This window comes from Triturus cristatus, chromosome 5_2 (genome assembly GCF_964204655.1).
Source record: "Triturus cristatus chromosome 5_2, aTriCri1.1, whole genome shotgun sequence".
Classification (NCBI taxonomy): Eukaryota; Metazoa; Chordata; class Amphibia; order Caudata; family Salamandridae; genus Triturus; species Triturus cristatus.
In genome coordinates this window covers 384,809,058-384,829,321 of record NC_140588.1, presented here as the reverse complement: position 1 = coordinate 384,829,321, position 20,264 = coordinate 384,809,058, and the positions used below count along the sequence as shown (strand labels likewise).

The 20,264-nt window shown below is 43.0% G+C and overlaps 1 protein-coding gene across 3 annotated transcripts in view; it reads right to left on the bottom strand.

Annotated features, from left to right (window-relative positions):
* SLC35B3 (solute carrier family 35 member B3) overlaps positions 1-12,211 on the bottom strand; it is a 320,376-nt gene extending 308,165 nt beyond the window's left edge. Inside the window, exon 1 of one of the 3 annotated variants that reach the window (XM_085607241.1) lies at positions 12,059-12,211. The gene's annotated coding sequence lies outside the window, so the exon portion shown is untranslated. The remainder of the gene's footprint in view (positions 1-12,058) is intronic. The other 2 variants (XM_085607242.1, XM_085607243.1) reach the window with 2 other exon arrangements.
* Between the last annotated feature and the right edge of the window lie 8,053 nt (positions 12,212-20,264).

Genomic DNA, 20,264 nt, shown 5'->3' with positions numbered 1-20,264 from the left:
TACCACAACAACATGACATGAATCGACTGTACTACATCCATGACAACATTAACCCCTTCGACGCGCTTGACGGAACGGTTCCGTCATGCACGTCGGTTGGGCTGTGCTTATGACGGAACCGTTCCGTCATGGCCCCGCCCGCGCACGTAATCTTCAGCGCGGCGCGGAAATCCGCGTCGCGCTGAAGGGGTTAAAGACACATATGCCTGAACCAAAGAATAACAATAATACACCCATACTACACAGCACCCTTTTTTTTTATAAAACAAAACAAAGTTCTAGTGACTCAATAATACACAACAGGAGCCGTTCTAACTCTACCACAAATCCTATGCATACCACCCCCATTACCACAAGGCGCCCTTTGCATGAAAGAATTGGAAGCCCTGTGATCATTATCTCCTCTGTCAGCACCAGTACTGCGTGAACTTCCAATACGTGAATTATCAACACCACCCTCAAAAGAATAAGTAAAATCACCCAGATCAAACCAATCATTTCTCACTGACCCACTCTTCATGTCCGCACTCTGATCACTCACTTTCTGACCAATTATAATAGCTTGTTCTTCACTCAACTTGACCAATGCATTTCTATTCCACCACCCTCTGTCTTGCAACAGAACAGCCATCCTAGATACTTTCAGTACCTTAACTGGTTCCGAAAATTTAAATTGTCCTTTCACCACCTTTACAGGTTTTTTTATTAAAACCCAGTCACCCGGCACCAAGTTTCTCTCTTTCAAATGCCTACGTCTGTCACAATCTCTATTGTAAATAGCGTGCTTCTTTTTCACATGCTCACAAACTTTATGTAAATCTAGATTGTGGGATTGCCCCACTCTATCTAGCAACCATGTAGGACTCAACATGGAAATAGGTTTTCTACCCCTTAAAAGTATATACAGAGAAATATTGGTAGTGCTGTGGGGAGTGGCATTATAATTCCAGACTTTGTGATGCAGATAATCTGCCACATCCAATTTATTAGCAATAGCCATTTGCACACCTTCTTTCAACAAACGATTCTCCCTCTCAACAAGTCCACTGGAAGCGGGACTATACAATGGTAAAAGAATATGCTTGATATCAAACTTCTTAAGAAACTTGCTCATTTCTTTCAATACAAAATGTGTCCAATTGTCTGCCACAATTTCTTTAGTAAAACCTTCAATAAAAAACAAGTGTTCCAAAAAGGAAATAACAGAACTAGTATCAGCATTGTTAACAAAAGCAAAATACAACTATTTAGAAAAATAATCAATGGCAACAATAAGCAATCTCTTGTCACCGCCCAAAACATTAAAGGGACCCGCAAAGTCCAAGCTTATCTTCTCCCATGCACCTTTAGGCCATTCAACTGGACAAAGGGGTGCCGTGCAAATTTTGCAATGTTTATCGGAACACAAACACTCAAAACACGTCTCAACGAAAACTTTGACCTGACCGTCAATACCAGGCCACCAATAAGTCTGTTTAATCATCCTGACTTTAGCAGTAATGCCTAAATGCCCTTGATGCAGCGGAAGTGGGTGAAAATTTTACTCATCCTAAATAATATTACACATTTTATACCAACTAGTCACTTATATGATTAGCAGTTCGGGCCCATAAGAACTCAATAACCACTTACAACAACAGGTCCTCCAATGGATCTTTTAGTACATCTAATAGGGACTTGGTAATGAAAAGACAGATAATTTTCCCCTCATGAGGACCCTAATGAAGGAAATACCTAACAGTAACAACTGTCATAATATACACAAAAATATAAAAATTATGACAAACTCTGAATACTCATCAAGTTACTTTTATCTAAGTTCTTCAGAATATGAATGGTCAATACAGGTGTACATTAGCATATATCATTAGTTTCTTCAAAGCAAATGTTACAGATAAACCACATTTCTAAGAAACAATTTGTATAATTCAGCACAATATCAAGAACAAGCATTTGAGTGGGGGTGAGAGAGACAAAAAAGAAATATTTCCTTGCAATTTCCAATATGCAATTCGATCTCATACGTACCTAAAGAGTCACCACACCGCATGCAATGAGAGAGGATGCTAACCTCTTGGCCAAAAGGTATAGCTAAAGCAACAACATCAGCCGATGAAGTGCAAAGATCTCAGGAAAGTCTCAGACAGGTTTAGCAAAGTCAGCAGCCAGCCAGAGTAACATAGAGAGAAGCAGCAGCGAAGCTCTCCTCTCACAGAAACAACTACTCCAGATTAGTTCATTTCTGCACAAATATTTATACCCTAAATATTAATGTCCAATCTTCTAAAAGTATCATTCAGGGTTTTCTTCTCGTTCTCATTGGTTTTCAAAATAGGATGACCATCTGACCATACTAGCTAGAAAAAGTTCACTGAAGAAAGTCATTGTTAGTTCTAATGAAGTCATCCTTCTGTGGAAGCAGGAAAACATCGTAACATTTATCCATATCCTCGCGCATGTCCCGCCAGTTGGCAACTTTATTTCGACAAGTTTATTAACAGTAAATAAGCAAGAGGAAATTCATAAAGATTAACTTGAGCACAGCTAAACAAACTATCATAGAAATATAAAATGTGAAGGACAAAACACATTTTCTTTCTGAGGCCTACATTTCTAAAGAAAAGAAAAAAATATCATTCAAGCAAGGTTTTGAGACCCTCATAGGATTTTGTAATGCACTTCCTCTAAGAAAATAAAAGACATTTATGATAGCACGATATTTTCATAAAAATTCATCATGACAACCGAATCTTTACTTTTCTATTACCTCCAAAAAGCTTAATCTAATTAATCATAGGATTAATTAATATGTCTTTCATTACATGAATAGAAAATAAGGGTCTATGCATAACATTTTTCATAAGCACTTTCTATTATTATTTTCCATTTCTCTCTCTCTCATAAATGTCACAGTTTGCATAGAGAAAGTTTATTTGTCATGCTCTCCGCTCGTTTAATGCTACTTTCATTTTTCTACACGTATTGTGCTTCATTTCACATTTTTACTAAAACTTCCAACGGGTGCTTTGTTTTGCACCTATTTAGCATAAATTTGTCACCCATCTTAATAATTTTCCATGCTATTAGTCATTGTTTTATTTGTACGATAAACATGAGTAGATTTAATAAAGCAAGATTTTATTTTGCACAATCATGCTTCATCACCACCCTTCATGAGCCAACAAAATAATCTTTCCTTTCAAACCTACCAGTAGTACAAACATGTCTTATCTCACCAAAATATCGTTAACCAACTACAACTCAGATGCTACTTGCGAGAAAAACTTTACTTCTAGAGACATACTCCTATCACAAGGCCACCCTTCAGTCAAAAATGTGTTAAATTTATTTAAACAATCATCCTTCTCGCAGCCTTCAAACCACTCCTTTTTCTGTGATTTCAAACTCTTCCATAACATCACCCACAGTTAAAACAAACTCATCATCATTCCTACCAGCATCATGGTTATCTTCACTCCCCACAGGTAAATACGACAGGCAATCAGCCCTAACATTCTTTCCTCCCGGCAAGTACTTAATGTAAAAAATGAAATTCTTACAACCTTGCCAGCAACCTAATAAGTCTTAAAGATGCTTTGTTGGAGCAACTATCTCCCAACATGTAAATCAAAGGCTTGTGGTCAGTAAATAATTCAAACGTTGTCCCCCAAATGGCAAAAGCTACTGTCCACTCTAGCCCACTCACAATTTGACTTAATACAGCCCCCAATCCTTTGGAACTAGCATCCACTGTTATGATGCTTTTTTCACCATGAGTAAATGGTCTGTTGACAGACGCATTCACAATCAATTCTTTAACACACTCAAAACCCTTCTGAGTCTCCTCAGACCACATATACTTTACATTTTTCTTAAACAAATTTCTCGGTGGCTGCACAATTATTGCATAACCTTGCACGAATCTGGTACAATACTCACTTAGGCCAAGAAATGCCCTCAGAGAGTCTTTGTCCATCTGAATGGGTGCGTCATTAATAGCAGTCAACAATGACACTTTAACCCCTTGCATGCTACACAAATTCCCCTGCTGTGCGGGCAAATTAATCAGTGGGCGGAGTTCGGACGGCCCCTGGCCGTCCTCCGCACACGCCCACCGTGACGTCGGGTTGCCGGGGGCCGTCCGAAGCACGCAAGGGGTTACATTTCATCCCTTCACATGAGACGTTATGGCCAAGATAATCCACCTCCTCAGTGACAAATTTACACTTGTTCATATTAACAGTCATACCATGTTTCCCCATCTCATTCAAAACTTTTTCTATTAGATGATAATGCTGGTCCAAGCTTTCAGTGTGAATGAGGATATCATCCTGAAAAGCTTGGACACCAACTTCCCCTCCAAACATTTGGTCCATAAGCCTCTAGAAAACGCTGGCAGCCGATGCCAACCTGAACGACATACGTTTATACATTTACACACAAAATGGTGTCACAAAGGTTGTTAATGGCTGCGATTCTTCTGACAAAGGAATTTGGTGGTACGCTGATCGTAAATCAATAGTGGTAAAATACTTGCTCCCACCTAATTTAGCCAGCATCTCATGAATCCTTTGAAGCGAGTGGCAATCCACTACAATACTGCGATTGAGAGCCCTCAAATCCGCACACTAGCGTATATCCCCTGAGATTTGCATGCAGCGACAACAGCAGAAACCCATTCTGAAGATTCCACAGTTGTTATAAAACCTAGGAACACATATCATCTAATAACTTTTTAGGATCATCCCTAACAGAAAGCGGAACAGGTCTAACTTTCTGTGCAACAGAAGTGACCTTATTTTTCAACTTAATGGTATCTTAAAATCCTTTAACAGCCCCAACCTTGTTACTAAAAACATCAGCAAACTCAGAAAATATGTCACACAAAATCTCATCATGTTCACTTTTTGGACCAACAGATAAAAATCGGCAAATTCCCCCAACACCACAGGTTCAGAATGTCCAGGTCTAAGTATGATACTTAAACTAGCTTGATCTTGCCAGCCCAAAAAAGTCTTGTCCATTAAATGCAACGCATATTTTAGTATAAATTTCTCTTCCTTTAAATTTAATCACGCCAGAAAAGTAACCCCTCATAATAATATCATACTCCCCAAATGCCTTGGGGTTGATATCTGTAGGTTTTAACAATTTATTGGACCAATATTTATAAAATGTAGTCTCTGCCAGAATTGCTATAGGTGACCCTAAGTCAATTGATCCAATTTGTAATTCACAAATAGGTCCTTTGCACCTTTTACCAGAACTACTTAATGTGCTAACTTCAGCAGTCAACAGTACATTATTTAGTGCTTCACAGTGACTCATCTTCTACACTGAGTTGATTTACTTTGCACTTGTCGTTTGAAGAATTGCATACTGTGTAGAAATGTCCAATTTTCTTACAGTTGTTGCATTTTTTCCCTTGTGCAGGACAATTGCTGTTATTACCCATATGATATCTAGAACCACATCTGTAACATGCTCCATTCATTTTTTTTATAAAAGGACTTCTTAGTCTTGTCCTTCAGTAAAACAGCATTAATCTCAGAATTATTTGCACTATTTAAACTTGCTACTTGCATTACCCCTACAGCTTCTAAGGTTTTGCTGGTACCGCCTTCTGTTAACATTTTAGAGGAAATTACAGAACATTCTATACTTCACGCTTTGTCCATAACCTCCTCTAAAGAAGGATTCTTACAAGTTAATATACGTTCTTGAATTTTCTTGTTAAAATAATTAAAAACAAGTTGCTCATGTAAAGATGTATCCAAATTGGTACCAAATTCCCACTTGGATGCTAACACTCTCAGAACTGCTAAATAGTCTTCAATGGACTCCTCTGGCATTTGCTTACGCTTAATAAAAACATGTCTCTCTACCATAACAGATAGTTCATCCACATATTGTTTACCCACACGTGCTAAAGCTTCAGAATACACATCCCAATTGTCATCACCAGCAGGTGCAGCTACAACTGGCAGATTATCAAGGACTTGCTGGCCAGCACTTTTCAAATGGTTGAATAATAAAGCTTTCCTTCTAGCCGCTGAACATGTGGCAGCGTCTATTGCCACTAGATAATTCTCAAAAACCCTATACCACTTTTGCCATGCTATAAGTGGTTTACTTGGATTTTGCAGGAAAGGTGGAGGCTGCACAACATTACTAGAAGTAGCAAAAGTAAACAAAGAAATATAATAAAAAGAAAGTTTTGTAAATGTGTGCCAGTCACAGTAGATGATTTCCAACAGGCAAATAAAATAACAATAAAAATTTGAGGAAACAAATAAAAGTACATTGCAATCCCAAATGTAGACGAGAAATGTTGACTGAAAAATAAAAAGTAAAAGAGCAGCGTAGGTGGGCCAGTCACGGAAACAGGCAGGATAGGAATCCTAAGAATGGCTACTCATAAAGTAGTAAAACAGCAGTTGAAAAAGCATGTACAAACGTGTGCTTGTCACGAAAGTAAGCACAAGTAAAGTGCACGAACAAGTAGAAATGTATGCCTGTCACGGAAACAGGCAGAAACAAATTGCACAAGGTAAGGAGATTCTCAAAGGATGTGGCAGGCGCACCGATCGTTACACAGATCGGAACAGACACAATGTAGGCTCCCAAAGTCAAGGCACGCATCAGCACACAAAATGACTCTCGACAAATTTCAGCACACAAAACTTACATACATAAAGTATCAAAATGTCCCAAAGTATTCAAGAAGCCAAATAAAGGTATTTTCTTGAACCGATGAACACGTGGTCCGAGCGGGTCCCATAGGTTAGTAACTTGTCGCCATAAAAATGTGGAATGGTCCCATGAAGTAAAAAGTCCAAAAGACTAATTATTTTCCAAAGTAAGATTAATTCCACAGATAGGACCCACGACCGCTTGCTACAGAAGCAGGACAATCAATGAGTCACAATCCTCACATTCCAGAATACCCCAACATGACATGAATCCATTCTACTATATCCATGACAACATTAAAGACAAATATGCCTGAACCAAAGAATAACAATAATACACCCATACTACAGCCTCTCCATCATCATCATAGACATCTTGAAAATGTTTCTAGGGTCCCTTTTAGCATTCCCTACTGTGAGCTCATTAAGGCTTTTATATATATTTTGGTCCTGAATTCCTACGTTGTGTAGTAAGACACCTTGTTTATTTGCTGGTGAGAACTTCTCCCCACCAACGGCAATTACATATGAATCAAAAGTTGTTTTTCCATTTCTTCCACAGTAGTATTGGATTGGCAGCTCCTGAGAGGATTTGTGGAGAAGGAAGCATGCTCCCCGCAGCCATGGTACAATAGTACTAGTCAATAAACATAACAGACTGAAATAACAGACAGAAATAATTAATTAATAAAATAAAAGGATAGAATAATAAATCACCAAAACAGATTAACAAAACTAACCAAAATAAAAGGATTTAAGTCCAGATGAATGTTTCTGACTCAAATTCCCAGTTTACTGGGGTCATCAACAGCCGGTGATACATTTGACAGTGAGTCTGCAAGAAAAGCTTCTCTCTAATCCTCCTAAACTGCAATGTTTGGTAGTAACAGAGAATATCATTATACGTTTTTCCCCACTTACCTACTTATGTTCACCTCCAGTGAGTTGGCAAGCGAGCACCTCTGTTGAAATATCTCTTTAAAATAAATGCTGGTATGATAACACTTGAGCTGTGTGCTTGTGTAGCGCACACCCACCCGTAGAATTATTCTTCACGCAAAAGCCGGAAAGCTGCAACAGACATGCACTAGCTTCCGACTGTGACGTGGAATGCATGTGTAACTTTCCGACATGCACCAAGCTTCCTGTCGCACACTGTCCATGTGCGATGCAAGCTATGCTCCACAATCTCCAATGCTGATGCAGGCTGCACGCTCACCAACACGCTCTAACACATAATGCAGTTTCACGCGCACACCGCCTGTGATGCTGTAGGGAAAAGGCTGCGCTCCTCACAAGCCAGTCACGATCCAAGATTCAAATACCGCACAGCACTAATCGTGCCCAATGGTATATAGGATGCTTTTATATTCTTTTTTTTCTCATCAAATGGTCACACAGTGGTACCAAAATGTTACCGTCTTTGGCTGTACCTCACAGGAAAAAGAAGGGTTACTCAGATAATCGCAGTTTAATAAACTTATACTTCACAGCAGTATACAGTTAGTTCCACAACCATACAGTCTGTCCAGCTAACACGTCGCACGCAGAGTTCTTTAGTGGATGCTCCAACTCGTCGCCAGTGATAATAATAATAATAATAAGCAAATTTATAAAGTGCATGGTTACACTAGGCTAGTGTGTACCCGCGCTGCGGAACAGGACCATGACACCCCTGTCGAAATACAATCCCTACCCGTGTGAGCTCCCTGCTACTCTATTCAGAGGGGAAAAGATACGTTTTCAGCTCCTTACGGAAGGTCATCTCGGAGACCTCCGTCCTGAGCCCCTACGGGAGTTTGTTCCATTGTTGTGCTTCGTGTGGACTGGCGTTAGCTTTCCTTACTCTCGGTGAAAAATTGTCGCTGCAGAGTTCCGAAAAAAGAAAAATAAACGAGGAAGGATTGTCTCCTCCTTTTCGACACACAGGAGTGCCATATTTACGGTGTTGCCCCGCAGTGTCGCCATGTCTTTCCAAAAATAAGAGGAAGGATTATCCCCTCTACATTAATTTTAGTCAGTAACTTGACCAGGATCTGAACCAGCGTGAACCATCAGGTCACAATAAATATTTTCGCATTAAGTACAAACATCTAAGGGTCTTCCTTTTTTATGCAATGCCTACTGTCCTGAAGATGGTCTGACGGATTGATGCCATCTAAGACCGAAACGTCGACTCCATCATCTATTTCCATAACATTAATTATGTACAGCTGATTATTACTCTCTCAGTATGAGATAGATCTCTGTGTTTTCTTTTGGAATAGATGTTTTGTCATGAAATGTGGATAAGATTCAGGTTTTCCTTTTTCATGATTCATTGTTCATTCAATTGTTTACCTATACTCCTTTTTAATTGAATTGACATATAAAAAGATTTGTGATTATTTCACAAAAAGATTTCCAGTGTGTGTATTTCATATTTTTGATGATTGGTTCAGTCAATTGACATATGGGTTGGTATTTGTCTTGAACTCACCCGCCAAATTAGTTTCTCAAAATCAACAACTATAGAATTTGTTTAAATAAAATCCCTTGTTGGCATATTACCTCTTCACAAAGCGAAAGGAGTGCCCGCCCATCCTTGCTCTCTTGATGGTAGGTATGATGACCTGCCCCTTCCCGCTAGACCTTAATTGACGGGTAGGGGCATAGGAGGTTATGGAGGAAGGTGGGCCCCTTCCTCTGTACAATCCGTTGACTCACACTGAGCGCTTTGAACAGAATTCGCTCCTTAATCGGAAGCCAATGCAGGGTGGCCAAAGCCCTCTTGGAAGGGGTTCTCTTGGGCAGCATCAAAACCAGGCGAGCTGCCGCATTCTGGATGCGTTGTAGCCTCTGAATGCACTTAATATTAGCTCCCAAGTAGAGGACATTTCCATAGTACAGCCTTGATGTCACTAAGGCATGGACCATGGTTTTCCTGACTGTGGTAGGTAGCAGGTCCAGCGTTTTCCTGAGACCCCGCAGGACTCCAAAACAGGTGCCAGCCACTCGTCTTGTATGGTGTTCAAATGAGAGCTTATTATCAAGCCACACCCCTAAATTCCTAACCTGTTCGCTAGGCGTGGGTGTGGGGCCCAGTGTCTGTGGCCACCATGCCGATGTCCACACTGATGGTGCCTTGCCTATGACAAATACCTCCGTTTTGGTTCTATTCAATTTGAGGCAGTTACTAGCCATCCAGGACGCCAACTCCTGCAGACATGTTGTAAGATTACTGGCTGCCATCTCATCTGGTTGAGTAAGAGACACTACCAGTTGCATGTCGTCAGCATACAACACGACCTTGACCCCAAATTTCTCCGTAATCTCTGCCACCGGTGTGTCATAGAGATTAAATAGGGTCGCACTGAGGGTGGACCCCTGTGGGACCCCCTGTTTCAATTTGATATGTTTTGATCTGTCGGGTCCCTGTGCTACCTGGAAGCTGCGGTCTTGCAGAAAAGATTCCATCCATTCCCAGGCTTTACCAACCACCCCTCCCTTTCTAAGACACTGTAGCAACGTGTGATGGGCCACAGTGTCGAATGCGGCACTCAAGTCTAAAAGAATTAAAGCCACCGTTTGTCCCTCATCCACAAATTTCCGGATGGTCTCAGTAGACAGAAGCAGGGCTGATTCAGTAGAATAAGATGCTCGAAAGCCTGATTGGGTCGGGTGAGACCACTTAGACACAGGTTTAACTTAAATTATCTTTAATGCATCCACCACAACGACAGTAAAGTCAGGATAGCTCAGCCCAAGTGCCCATCACATTTCAAAGATGATGTACACAAGGCTCCAAGGTATCACATCACCTTAAGGAGATATAACACTAGAAAGGTGAGAACATGCCAAAACACATCCCTCTCCCAATAACACCACCCAACCAAATCCCAATATCCACCCTCATCACCAACGTTGCCTTGCAGGTTATGAATGTAGGTTTATTAACTTGGTTACAGGTAAAGCCTCACCAGAAGCAGCATCCTTGGTGCTCAGCCCATCCACTCCAACTGAACTCATCCAACCATAAACACTCTCAACATTCTAATGGCCTCACACACTGGCTGAGCAGCAGGGAAGAGAACATCAATGGGGAGGATGCATTATACTAAACAGAAGATGACAACATAACGATTCTGTCTGACACAAATACTACCTTAACACTCAGTGGTTAGCAGTCAACTATAGCCTAATCATCTTTAACTCACATAAGACATATATGCTGCAGGTCTTGTCCATCACCCAGTACTGTAACAGTCAATAAACCATACATCATAAACTGAAAATGCATGGAATAACTGATAATATATGTTGCACACTGCTGGCTCACCGGAGGACTCTAATCTAGTCCATCACTGCAGGTCTCAACTAGCTACACACTACGACAGTCAGACATGGGATGATAGCGACAAGGCCCACCCCAGCAAATCTCCTTCACCATTTCTCTCTCCAAACCTCCCTGCTCAGAACTAACAACTTTAAAGAAAATATCATGCTGGAAAACAAAATGTAGCAATCAGCTTAGTAGACTATGATCATAAGAAATACCAAAAAGAGACCTACAGGGCTGCTCAAAGCTGCCAGCCTATTGAAAACCATAAGTTTTGCACATCTCTTCCACCTCTTCATTCTCCACACTGATCCCTGCAGCCTTCTATAACATAGCTGCTCCTCGGTGGTCATCAAGTATGATATGGAAACACTCCCAACACAGAATCAAAAGACAACAGTATTCCGACCACACATCCTAGATGATGTAGCTTGTTGCACATGCAGGAAGTGTCTCAGTGCCCTACAGGAGTAGTAGGGCTATTTATGTGCAGCAATACAATATACTGTCGTTGCTGTTTAGAATTATCCTCGTCTCTTCTCTTCTCTCTATCTGGTGGGAACCACTCCGGCTGGAAACTGCCCAACTGTTATACTGGTAAAATATTTGGATCATCTTTTTTTCTCACAGAGTGACATCAAATCAACCAGGTCCAAGATCAGGTTTTCTGTTATGAGAAGTAGAGATAACATAGGCTATGCACAAGTATCTACACCGATGGGGGTATATTTGAAGAAAGTGGTGTAATGACGAGCCTCACTATAATTTTGTAACACTAAAATAGTGCACAAACGATCACTCGTATTAGATTTGGAGCTTTTAAAATGTTATTTTTGCTATGTGTTTAACTCTTCTCCGTGTTTACATTCCTCCCTGTGCAATCCGTAAGGAGAATTTGTTATCCGCTCAAGGAAATGTGCATATTGGGCAAAAAGGGAAATTGTGACACCTATGGTTCTGTTAACTACTAGAAGCACAATGTTATTGATAATGCTTACATGAAAATCCTTTCGAGTGAAAAAGAAGATTCCCAAACGTGCAACCTTACCTCCCGTCTCCCGACAGAAGATCTCAAACATCGAAATGCCTTTACTTTGTTTCTGAGAGTAAACAACTTTAATATGCCCCTCCAAAAAAAGAAGGTTTTCAGAGAGCTAGCTTTAAAGTGACTGACATGGCAGGAACCGGTAGTAGGAGGGTCTTTGTAGCTGTCCTTCCCATTAAGTGTTGTGATTGGTTATAAAATAATGACCCTCCCCGAAAACCACAGCCCACCCATCTCCGAAGCAACCTATACCAGCAGAAAGCCCGCCCCTAAGCCTTCACCGGAAAATACCTCACAAATGCTCCGGAAACAATGGCCCAGTCGCAACTCGCAATACAGTCAACAAAAAAATAAAAAAATACCAGGAGGATGATGGAGAGCCTGGTTTACTGGCGGAACACAAGCTCTTCACAACACAGTCCAACACGGTCTTTTAAGCGATCCGTTCTGGGAGGCGAGTGAGATTCTAGTTGTCTGGAGGATCTTCACTTCATTTGCCGGCAGTAGCCTATGACCTGCCAGGAGGTGTCTAATGTACAGACTGTGACAGACATGGAGGTGTCAGTTGGCAGTGGAGCAGAAGGCGGGCTGTGTAGCGCCAAGAAGAAGAGAGAACAAAAACCGCCGCTTTTATAGGATGACCAGCCTTTCAAAACCGAAAACAAACAGGACGTGCTTATTTTGTTTTTTGACACTCCATGAGAGTACATGTGTTTTCTTGCTATCTCTCCCATTGTTTTTCCTCTAATGCATGGTTACTCGAAAATATTTACCCAGGGGCCACAAAGTACGGTCTGTGGTGTGACCGAGGGCCGCACTGATGCCACCAGGGTGGCGGTAGGTGGTCTGGGTGGGTCAGTTATTGTGTAAGGAGGTCTCAAACAAGCATTGAAAACGCAGTAGGTCTCGCTTTTTATTAAGTTAAAGCCATTTGCTTTGCTATACAATACCATTAGCAAAGCAAATGGCTTTAACTTAATCAAAGGCAAGAGCTATTGCATTTTTCTGAAGAAATAGGTGAACGCTATTTTATTATCTCATCCAAAAACTGCATCCATTGGAGCAATGTAATTATAAACCATAGCCCAAAGACCAATGCGTTCATTATTTAGCTACTTCTTTCTGCTGACACAAATAGTTCTTACGATTGTAAGTGATTAAGTGAATGTGTTACATCTTCACCCCCTCTTCCCACTAATAATCTAAATATTTGAATTTACCGTATTCTTTACAGTGCTGCAGAATAGCATGGAAAGTAACTTTAGAACTCCATGGTGGTGTTTCATTGCAGATAGAAATGCTAAGGAACTAAGGGCCTTATGTATGAAAGGTGTTTACCCAATCAATGTCTACGTGGAAATGCTTTGGTACATAACATAAGGACCTAAAAACATTGTAGAGAAGACTGAGCAAGGCACTACTTTAAACATAAACACAGTGTGTGGCGAATTAAACATTGCAGCAGTCGTGGTTCGTGTATTCCTAGCTTGTTTAATGCTAGCTCCTTTCTTTTGAAATAATATCCTATTTACCTAAACCTACTGTACCAGTGAACAAAGAACTAGTGTGTGCCTCCAGACGCTTGGGTAGTACACGCCATGCAGCAGCCCCTAGGGGTCTTCGGTTCAATATCAAAGTCAACCCTGCTTCTCGTTGAAATGTGGAGTATTCGTAGGGTGATGTTAATGAGTCCCAATTAACTGTAGAGAAATGCCTTAAATGTTAGTTTATTCACATTTCGTCACTTTGAATGTATGCACTTACTTATTGAACTGTGGGCTTCTGAAAAATCCTCTGATATGCTTCTGCAAAAAAGGTGGTCTGTGTTTTAAATAAGTTGCCTTTCTCTATTCACACTGTGGGCTATGGGGGTTGTCTTTGAGTGTTTGGCTTTTAGTATGTACTTTCATAAATTATCTTTATGAGCAAGGGAACAATTATTTTGCTGCTAGAACCTATTTTATAGTCCCATTTTGTGAATTATTATTCCTAGTGTTTACTTTTAGAAAAATTAATTGGAGAACTATATGTATTTTATAACTTTCTGTTAATCATTGGTGGGGTCAGTGTGACAAATTATGGCTGTGACCTTAAGTTCACTGCTCACCAGTGATTGTCAACCCTCTTCAGGTTCTATTTTCCGCCATCAGCTTTACAGCAGTGAGCGCTTAGAGACTGACTTAAATTTTTTTTTAATGAGCTGTAAAGCTCACCCGTTAATTCTTTACTGTACACCGGGATTGGGGGGTGGGAAGGGTGTCTGAAGGAGAAACATAGTAAGCATTGCTTTAAATGGAAATAGAATTGCAGGTACTCACTATTTAGAGTACCTGTTTGATCCTGAGAAGTGCAGGTACTCTCCCATTAGATGTATTGCAGAAGTGCTGAGAAGTGCAGATGCTCATTCTTTCAAATTTAACAAGTGCAGGTACTCAGACTTGGCAGCACCTGCCCATTTAAAACACTACAGTCTTCTAAAAATCTTCAGTGTTGTGAACATCCTGGTCTTGTCAGACTTACACCTTTACTTAGGTCATTCCTACTCAAGAGGAATCAGACCTTCCCACCAGTCCTTTGCAAATCAGTGATGTCCGCTGCGCTGGCACAGAAGGGTTCTATGCATTTCTTTTTTGGCGCCCTTATATACCGTAACTAGAAATCTCTCTGAGGCATCGTATGTTTTGTTTACAATAAGAGTTTTTTTTTTCTGCAAATCGGTAGGACCTGGAGCCTCTATCCTAATGGTTGCAGTGAGATGAACCTGGACTACAGCTCCCAGAATTCACTGGACTGTTGTGAATGTCCAGAACTGGGACACTGGGAGCCTGATTACAGAGCCACCTGGCAGAGCATTCTCCTGCAGAGAATGCCCTCCTCTCTACCCCTGGACTATCTATTCTTTACGGCCCATGTTCACCCCGAGCAGCAGGAGTCTGACCAAGTACAAATCGTGAACTTCTGATGCAAACTCTACCCCTCTGTAGGAGCAGGGACACTCGCAAATCTCTGAATAAAAACACCTGAACTGGTGAATTTTTCAAATTTACTGTGTACACAGCCTGCAGTGTAGGGGACAGGAGGGAGAGGGGTTATGCGGGAGGTCCCTGAATGCTAGGGCCTTTGTGCATTTCCCGGCATCAGGTGCAGTGTCAGCAGCTTAGCGTTTGGTGCAGTCAGGATTCTGCGCCCTTCAGGCCTTACAAAGGAGTCTGAAAGGGGCCTTCACAGAAGAGGGGCCTGGAAGTGCAGATCACAGGCCAGACGATCCCCTGGAGGCACTTTAACAATCTTTACTGCAGCCTCCAGAACTCATCTTGGGCACCAAATGCTCGCTGAAGATGCCACCGGCCCGCTCCCCCCATCTCTTGGCCATCAGAGTATAAATACTCTTTAAAATTCTGTAATGATGAAAAAAGTTGACTAATTGAGAATTTGTTTAAGTACTTTGGACTGTCTGACTGCCTTAAGTGATGGTCTTAGGGGAAGTGATAGTTTCTAAACACAGCTCCATTAGGAGAGAAGTGGTAGTGCCTGGGGTGTTGTGCCAGGCTCCATTTCGGCGTGCCATCCCCCTGTGCACCAGAGCTGAGCCAGATATCTGGGCCGAGCCAGTGCTTGGCTGCCCACCGCTAGTGGAGAGGCACAGGGGGGTGCAAGCATCACACTCAACCAGAAGCCATGGGCTGGTCTTTCCATGTACCCCGAGAGTGACTGTACAGGGGGGCTGCAGAGCACAGCTTCTCTCTCATGCCAGCTCTCCACCGACAGCCAGTACTGAGTGTCCATCATTAACCCAGCTCAGAATGCACCCCTGTGTCCTTACTTCTGCCACAGGCTCTCCCAGGAACAAGTCCTCCCAACATTAGTTACACAGAGGGCTCCTGGTACAACCTTGGTCAACATCCACACACTGCTTTTCACGTTGGAACATCTCAGGTGCAGCCTTTCTCACTGTACTCCACTGGGCCAGAGGGGGTTCTGCAGTCCACTGGGCCAGAGTGGGTTCTGCACCAGTACAGCTCCCCCTGGACCCATTGACATGTTTCAGGAGAACGGAGGACTCTTCTCAGTAGCACACAGGTACTCTTGGGCAATGAGTACCTACACTTCTTTAATACCATTTCAACCACTGCTTTCCAAACGATTTAGCATATTTTTATGTTATGTTTGTGTAGCCTAATAAGGCACCGTTTACATCCCAAAAATTAGCGCGGAGGCACAGAAACATTGTACACCACCAGAATGTAAGTGGCAGCTCGCAGCACTGTTTTTTTCCTCTATATAGGCACGAAATGAGTCTTTCTGGCCAAAAAGGTCCGGAAAAATCATTTCATGCTGAAATGCAGCATTAAATACCACTTTACATTTCAGATAAGTTTAGCAAAATTTCACATAATTAGGTAAATGCCTGTTATAAATATCCGGAAAAACGATACATGTAGTTCCTTGTGCTGAGGCTGACACATTAAACACCTTTAAATACGGGCAGCCAGCAGCACCCATGGTTACAGTGCTACAAGATTCTGAGAGCGAGCACTATAAAAATAAATATATTAATCCTATTTTCTTCCTTTTTTGCTCCCGTGTACAGAGAACAAAGAACAGGGCGTCGTCCTTGGTACTCGCAAGAAGGATACCAGAGCAGACACCCGAAAGATGACCCAGGCAGGCAGGTTTCTAATCTTTTTGAAATTCCTTTGGATTTCAGACGCAGAGCAGTGATGGGAGACAGCCCCTGCATCGGACCACTCCAAGCCTGTCTACATCCTGTCATCGCAAGCTGCCCGCGTCGTCCAGACCTGCTTGAAATAAAAATAGGTGCAATTTACGCCCATCAGAAAAAAGCATGGTGTCTCTGAAGCGAGAACCGTGCTTCTTCACAGCCGAGGTAAACAACAAGAAAAGAGTGCACAAAGGACGTTAAAATAACAAGCATTGGCATAGCCAATAGGTCTCGCTTTTGGGACCTTATAAGTGAATAGCCATGCAACACTTGATATTGTTTAATGAAGGATATTGTGCTGGATAACTTAACACTCATAATGTCCCAAACGCGAGACCTATTGGTTATGCATTGTGGGGGCCTTATAAGTGTTTAGGTAGAGCTATTGACTTTGTCACTGTTACTAAGCTGTGCTGTAGAGAAGTGGGGCTGCTGTGCAGCATGCTGAGAAGTTGTAATTAAAAAGTGTAAGAAGCACTGAGTGATGCTGTGGTGTAGATGAGTTATGCAGTGGTGGCCCTGAGTGATGCTGTGCTGGCCCTGAGTGATGCTGTGCTGGCCCTGAGTGATGCTGTGCTGGCCCTGAGTGATGCTGTGCTGGCCCTGAGTGATGCTGTGGTGGTGCAGACTGATGCTCTGGTGATGTAGATTGTTACTGTGGCGCTGCAGAGTGATGCAGTGGTAGCACATAGTGATGATGTGGTGGTGCTGACTGATGCTGTGGTGGTGCTGAGCGATGCTGTGCTGGCCCTGAGTGATGCTGTGGTAGTGCTGAGTGACGCTGTGGTGAGGCTGACTGATGCTGTGGTGGCGCTGAGTGATCCTGTGGTGTTGTTGAGTGATGCAGTGTTGGCCCTGAGTGATGATGTGTTGTCGCTGAGTGATGCTGTGGTCACGCGGAGTGTTGTGGTGGCGTAGAGCGATGCTGTGGTGGCGCTGAGTGATGCTGTTGTGGCCCTGAGCGATATTGTTGTGGTGGCGCTGAGTGATGCTGTGGTGCTGCTGAGTGATGCTGTTGTGCTGCTGAGTGATGCTGTGGTGATGCTGAGTGATGTGGTGGTGGTGAGTGATGCTGTTGTGGCGCCGAGTGATGCTGTGGTAGCGTATAATTATGTTGTGTTCCTGAGTGATGCTGCTGTGGTGGTGCTGAGTGATGCTGTGGTAGCGCATAGTGATGCTGTGGTAGTACTGAGTGATGCTGTGGTGTTCCTGAGTGATGCGGTGGTGCTGAGTGATGCTGTGGTGAAGGTGAGTGATGCTGTCGTGGCCCTGAGTGATGCAGTGTTGGCCCTGAGTGATGCAGTGTTGGCCCTGAGTGATGATGTGGTGTCACTGATGGATGCTGTTGTCGCTGAGTGATGCTGTTGTGGACCTGAGTGATGCTGAGTTTTCTGGTGGCATAGAGCGATGCTGTGGTGACGCTGAGTGTTGCTGTTGTGGCCCTGAGCGGAATTGTTGTGGGCTTGAGTGACGCTGTGGTGGTGCTGAGTGTTGCTGTAGTTGCGCTTAGTGATGTTGTGGTGCCGCTGAGTGATGTTGTGGTGCCCCTGAGTGATGCTGTGGTGGTGCCCCTGAGTGATGCTGTGGTGGTGCTGAGTGAGGCTGTGGTGTTGCTTAGTGATGCTGTGGTGGCGCTGAGTGATGCTGTGGTGGCGCTGAGTGATGCTGTGGTGGCGCTGAGTGATGCTGTGGTGGCGCTGAGTGATGCTGTGGTGGCACTGAGTGATGCTGTGGTGGCGCTGAGTGATGCTGTGGTGGCGCTGAGTGATGCTGTGGTGGCGCTGAGTGATGCTGTGGTGGCGCTGAGTGATGCTGTGGTGGCGCTGAGTGATTCTGTGGTGGCGGTGAGTGATGTTGTGGTGGTGCTGAATGATGCTAATGTGACAGGCTCTCTCAGATTGGTGGAAACCTGGAAAATGGCAGTCAATGGTGCTTTACTTCAGGACCTCCTGGTTCTTCCCATCCTTGCAGTCAATGTGATCTTGTGAATGGCCTAACAAAGGAACATTATGGGGCATATTTCCAAAGATGGAAAACAAGCATAGTACTCTCTGATAGATCAGGTAAGCTTCCACACAAGAAAAGCAAAGTTCTAACATACGTCAAATGACATCTGGACTGACATCTCACTGTAATGTGACATCTTGGTAAAATGTAGCAGAATGCTGTCAGCTCATGCATCCAGAGTAAGAAAAATTTGTTTTTTTCTGAACGCAGATTACCCATAATTGGTTCTACATGATTTGCTGCCTCTTCAGAGAAATATATGACAGGTATTTTTCAAGATGTGTGTGGAAGGACAAATCTGTTATCGCTGACTAAAAGCCCACCAATCCCTGCAGCTCTGGGCAGAAACAGAAGTTGGAAGGCCTGCTATTCAACTTGAATCCCGGTGGAAAAAGTCAACAGGAAATGCGCTGCTGTGTGGAAGGCCTGGTGAGTTCTGCTGAATGAGCCTCACACTCAGGACGAGGGCTTCCGTCTACCTGTGACAGCTCGGAATGCGCGTGCCTGGTAATTAGCAATGAAATGGAGTAAAACTGCATTTGCCAGCTGACAGCGCTGTTGGCTCTAGATGACGCTTCATTCCCAAGATAGAGAACAAACTAAGCGTTTTTTTTGTGGGGTTCATGTAGCCTTTTGTAGTATTATATATTTAAGTAGCTTATATCGAAATACACTTAAGACGTTGATTTAGAGTCTACAGGGAGAAGAGAGATCTTGTAGTAATTGTCCGGAAAATGGACAGAAGCAACGTCGGGAGCAAATCCATTTAAAACAAGCCCGGGAGTTGTGTGTGTGCACGCACTAAAATGAAATAGATAAGCACGTGAGTGGGAAGTGAAAGCAGCAGTTGCAGCGTCACGTCTGGCGAGTGGTGTGCGATGTGCGCGCACCATGACAAAAGAGGAAAGCCAGATGGCGACTCTTCTCGTCATTGTGCACGTAACTGCACGCTCTATGCCAGCCAAAAAGCTGTGGTCGGCTTTTTAAAGCCCACACACTATATGTCTCGCCAGAGCAGTGGCTCAGGCGAGACCTAAAAAAAAAGAGGATCACCACAGTAATGGGGCCAGTCACCTGGGAGAGTCGGAAACACTAAAAGGTAGGACCAACTAAACATATCCACCAAACAAAAGCAGCCCATTAAGAAGGGCACTAACAGGAGGAGCCAACAGGAAACATGGGCGGTGCTTCAAGCCCATATTCAGATACTACATAACTCTCCGAGCAGTGCATGCGCGCTGCTAGGCTCAACCGATAAACGCTATGAAGCAACCAGCGTTGACCACATCATAGTGCTTTTTTTTTACGCCATGCAAAAAAGAAGCGGGGGAAGCAACACAAGGTAGGCTCATGGAAGGACGGTAGAAGGAGCAACAACAGTAGAGGGGAAAGCAATATAAGGGCGGTGCGGGGGTAGGAGGGAAGGAACACCAGATGGGGACAGCACCATGGAGCAGGGATGGGTTTTAGGCGAAAGAA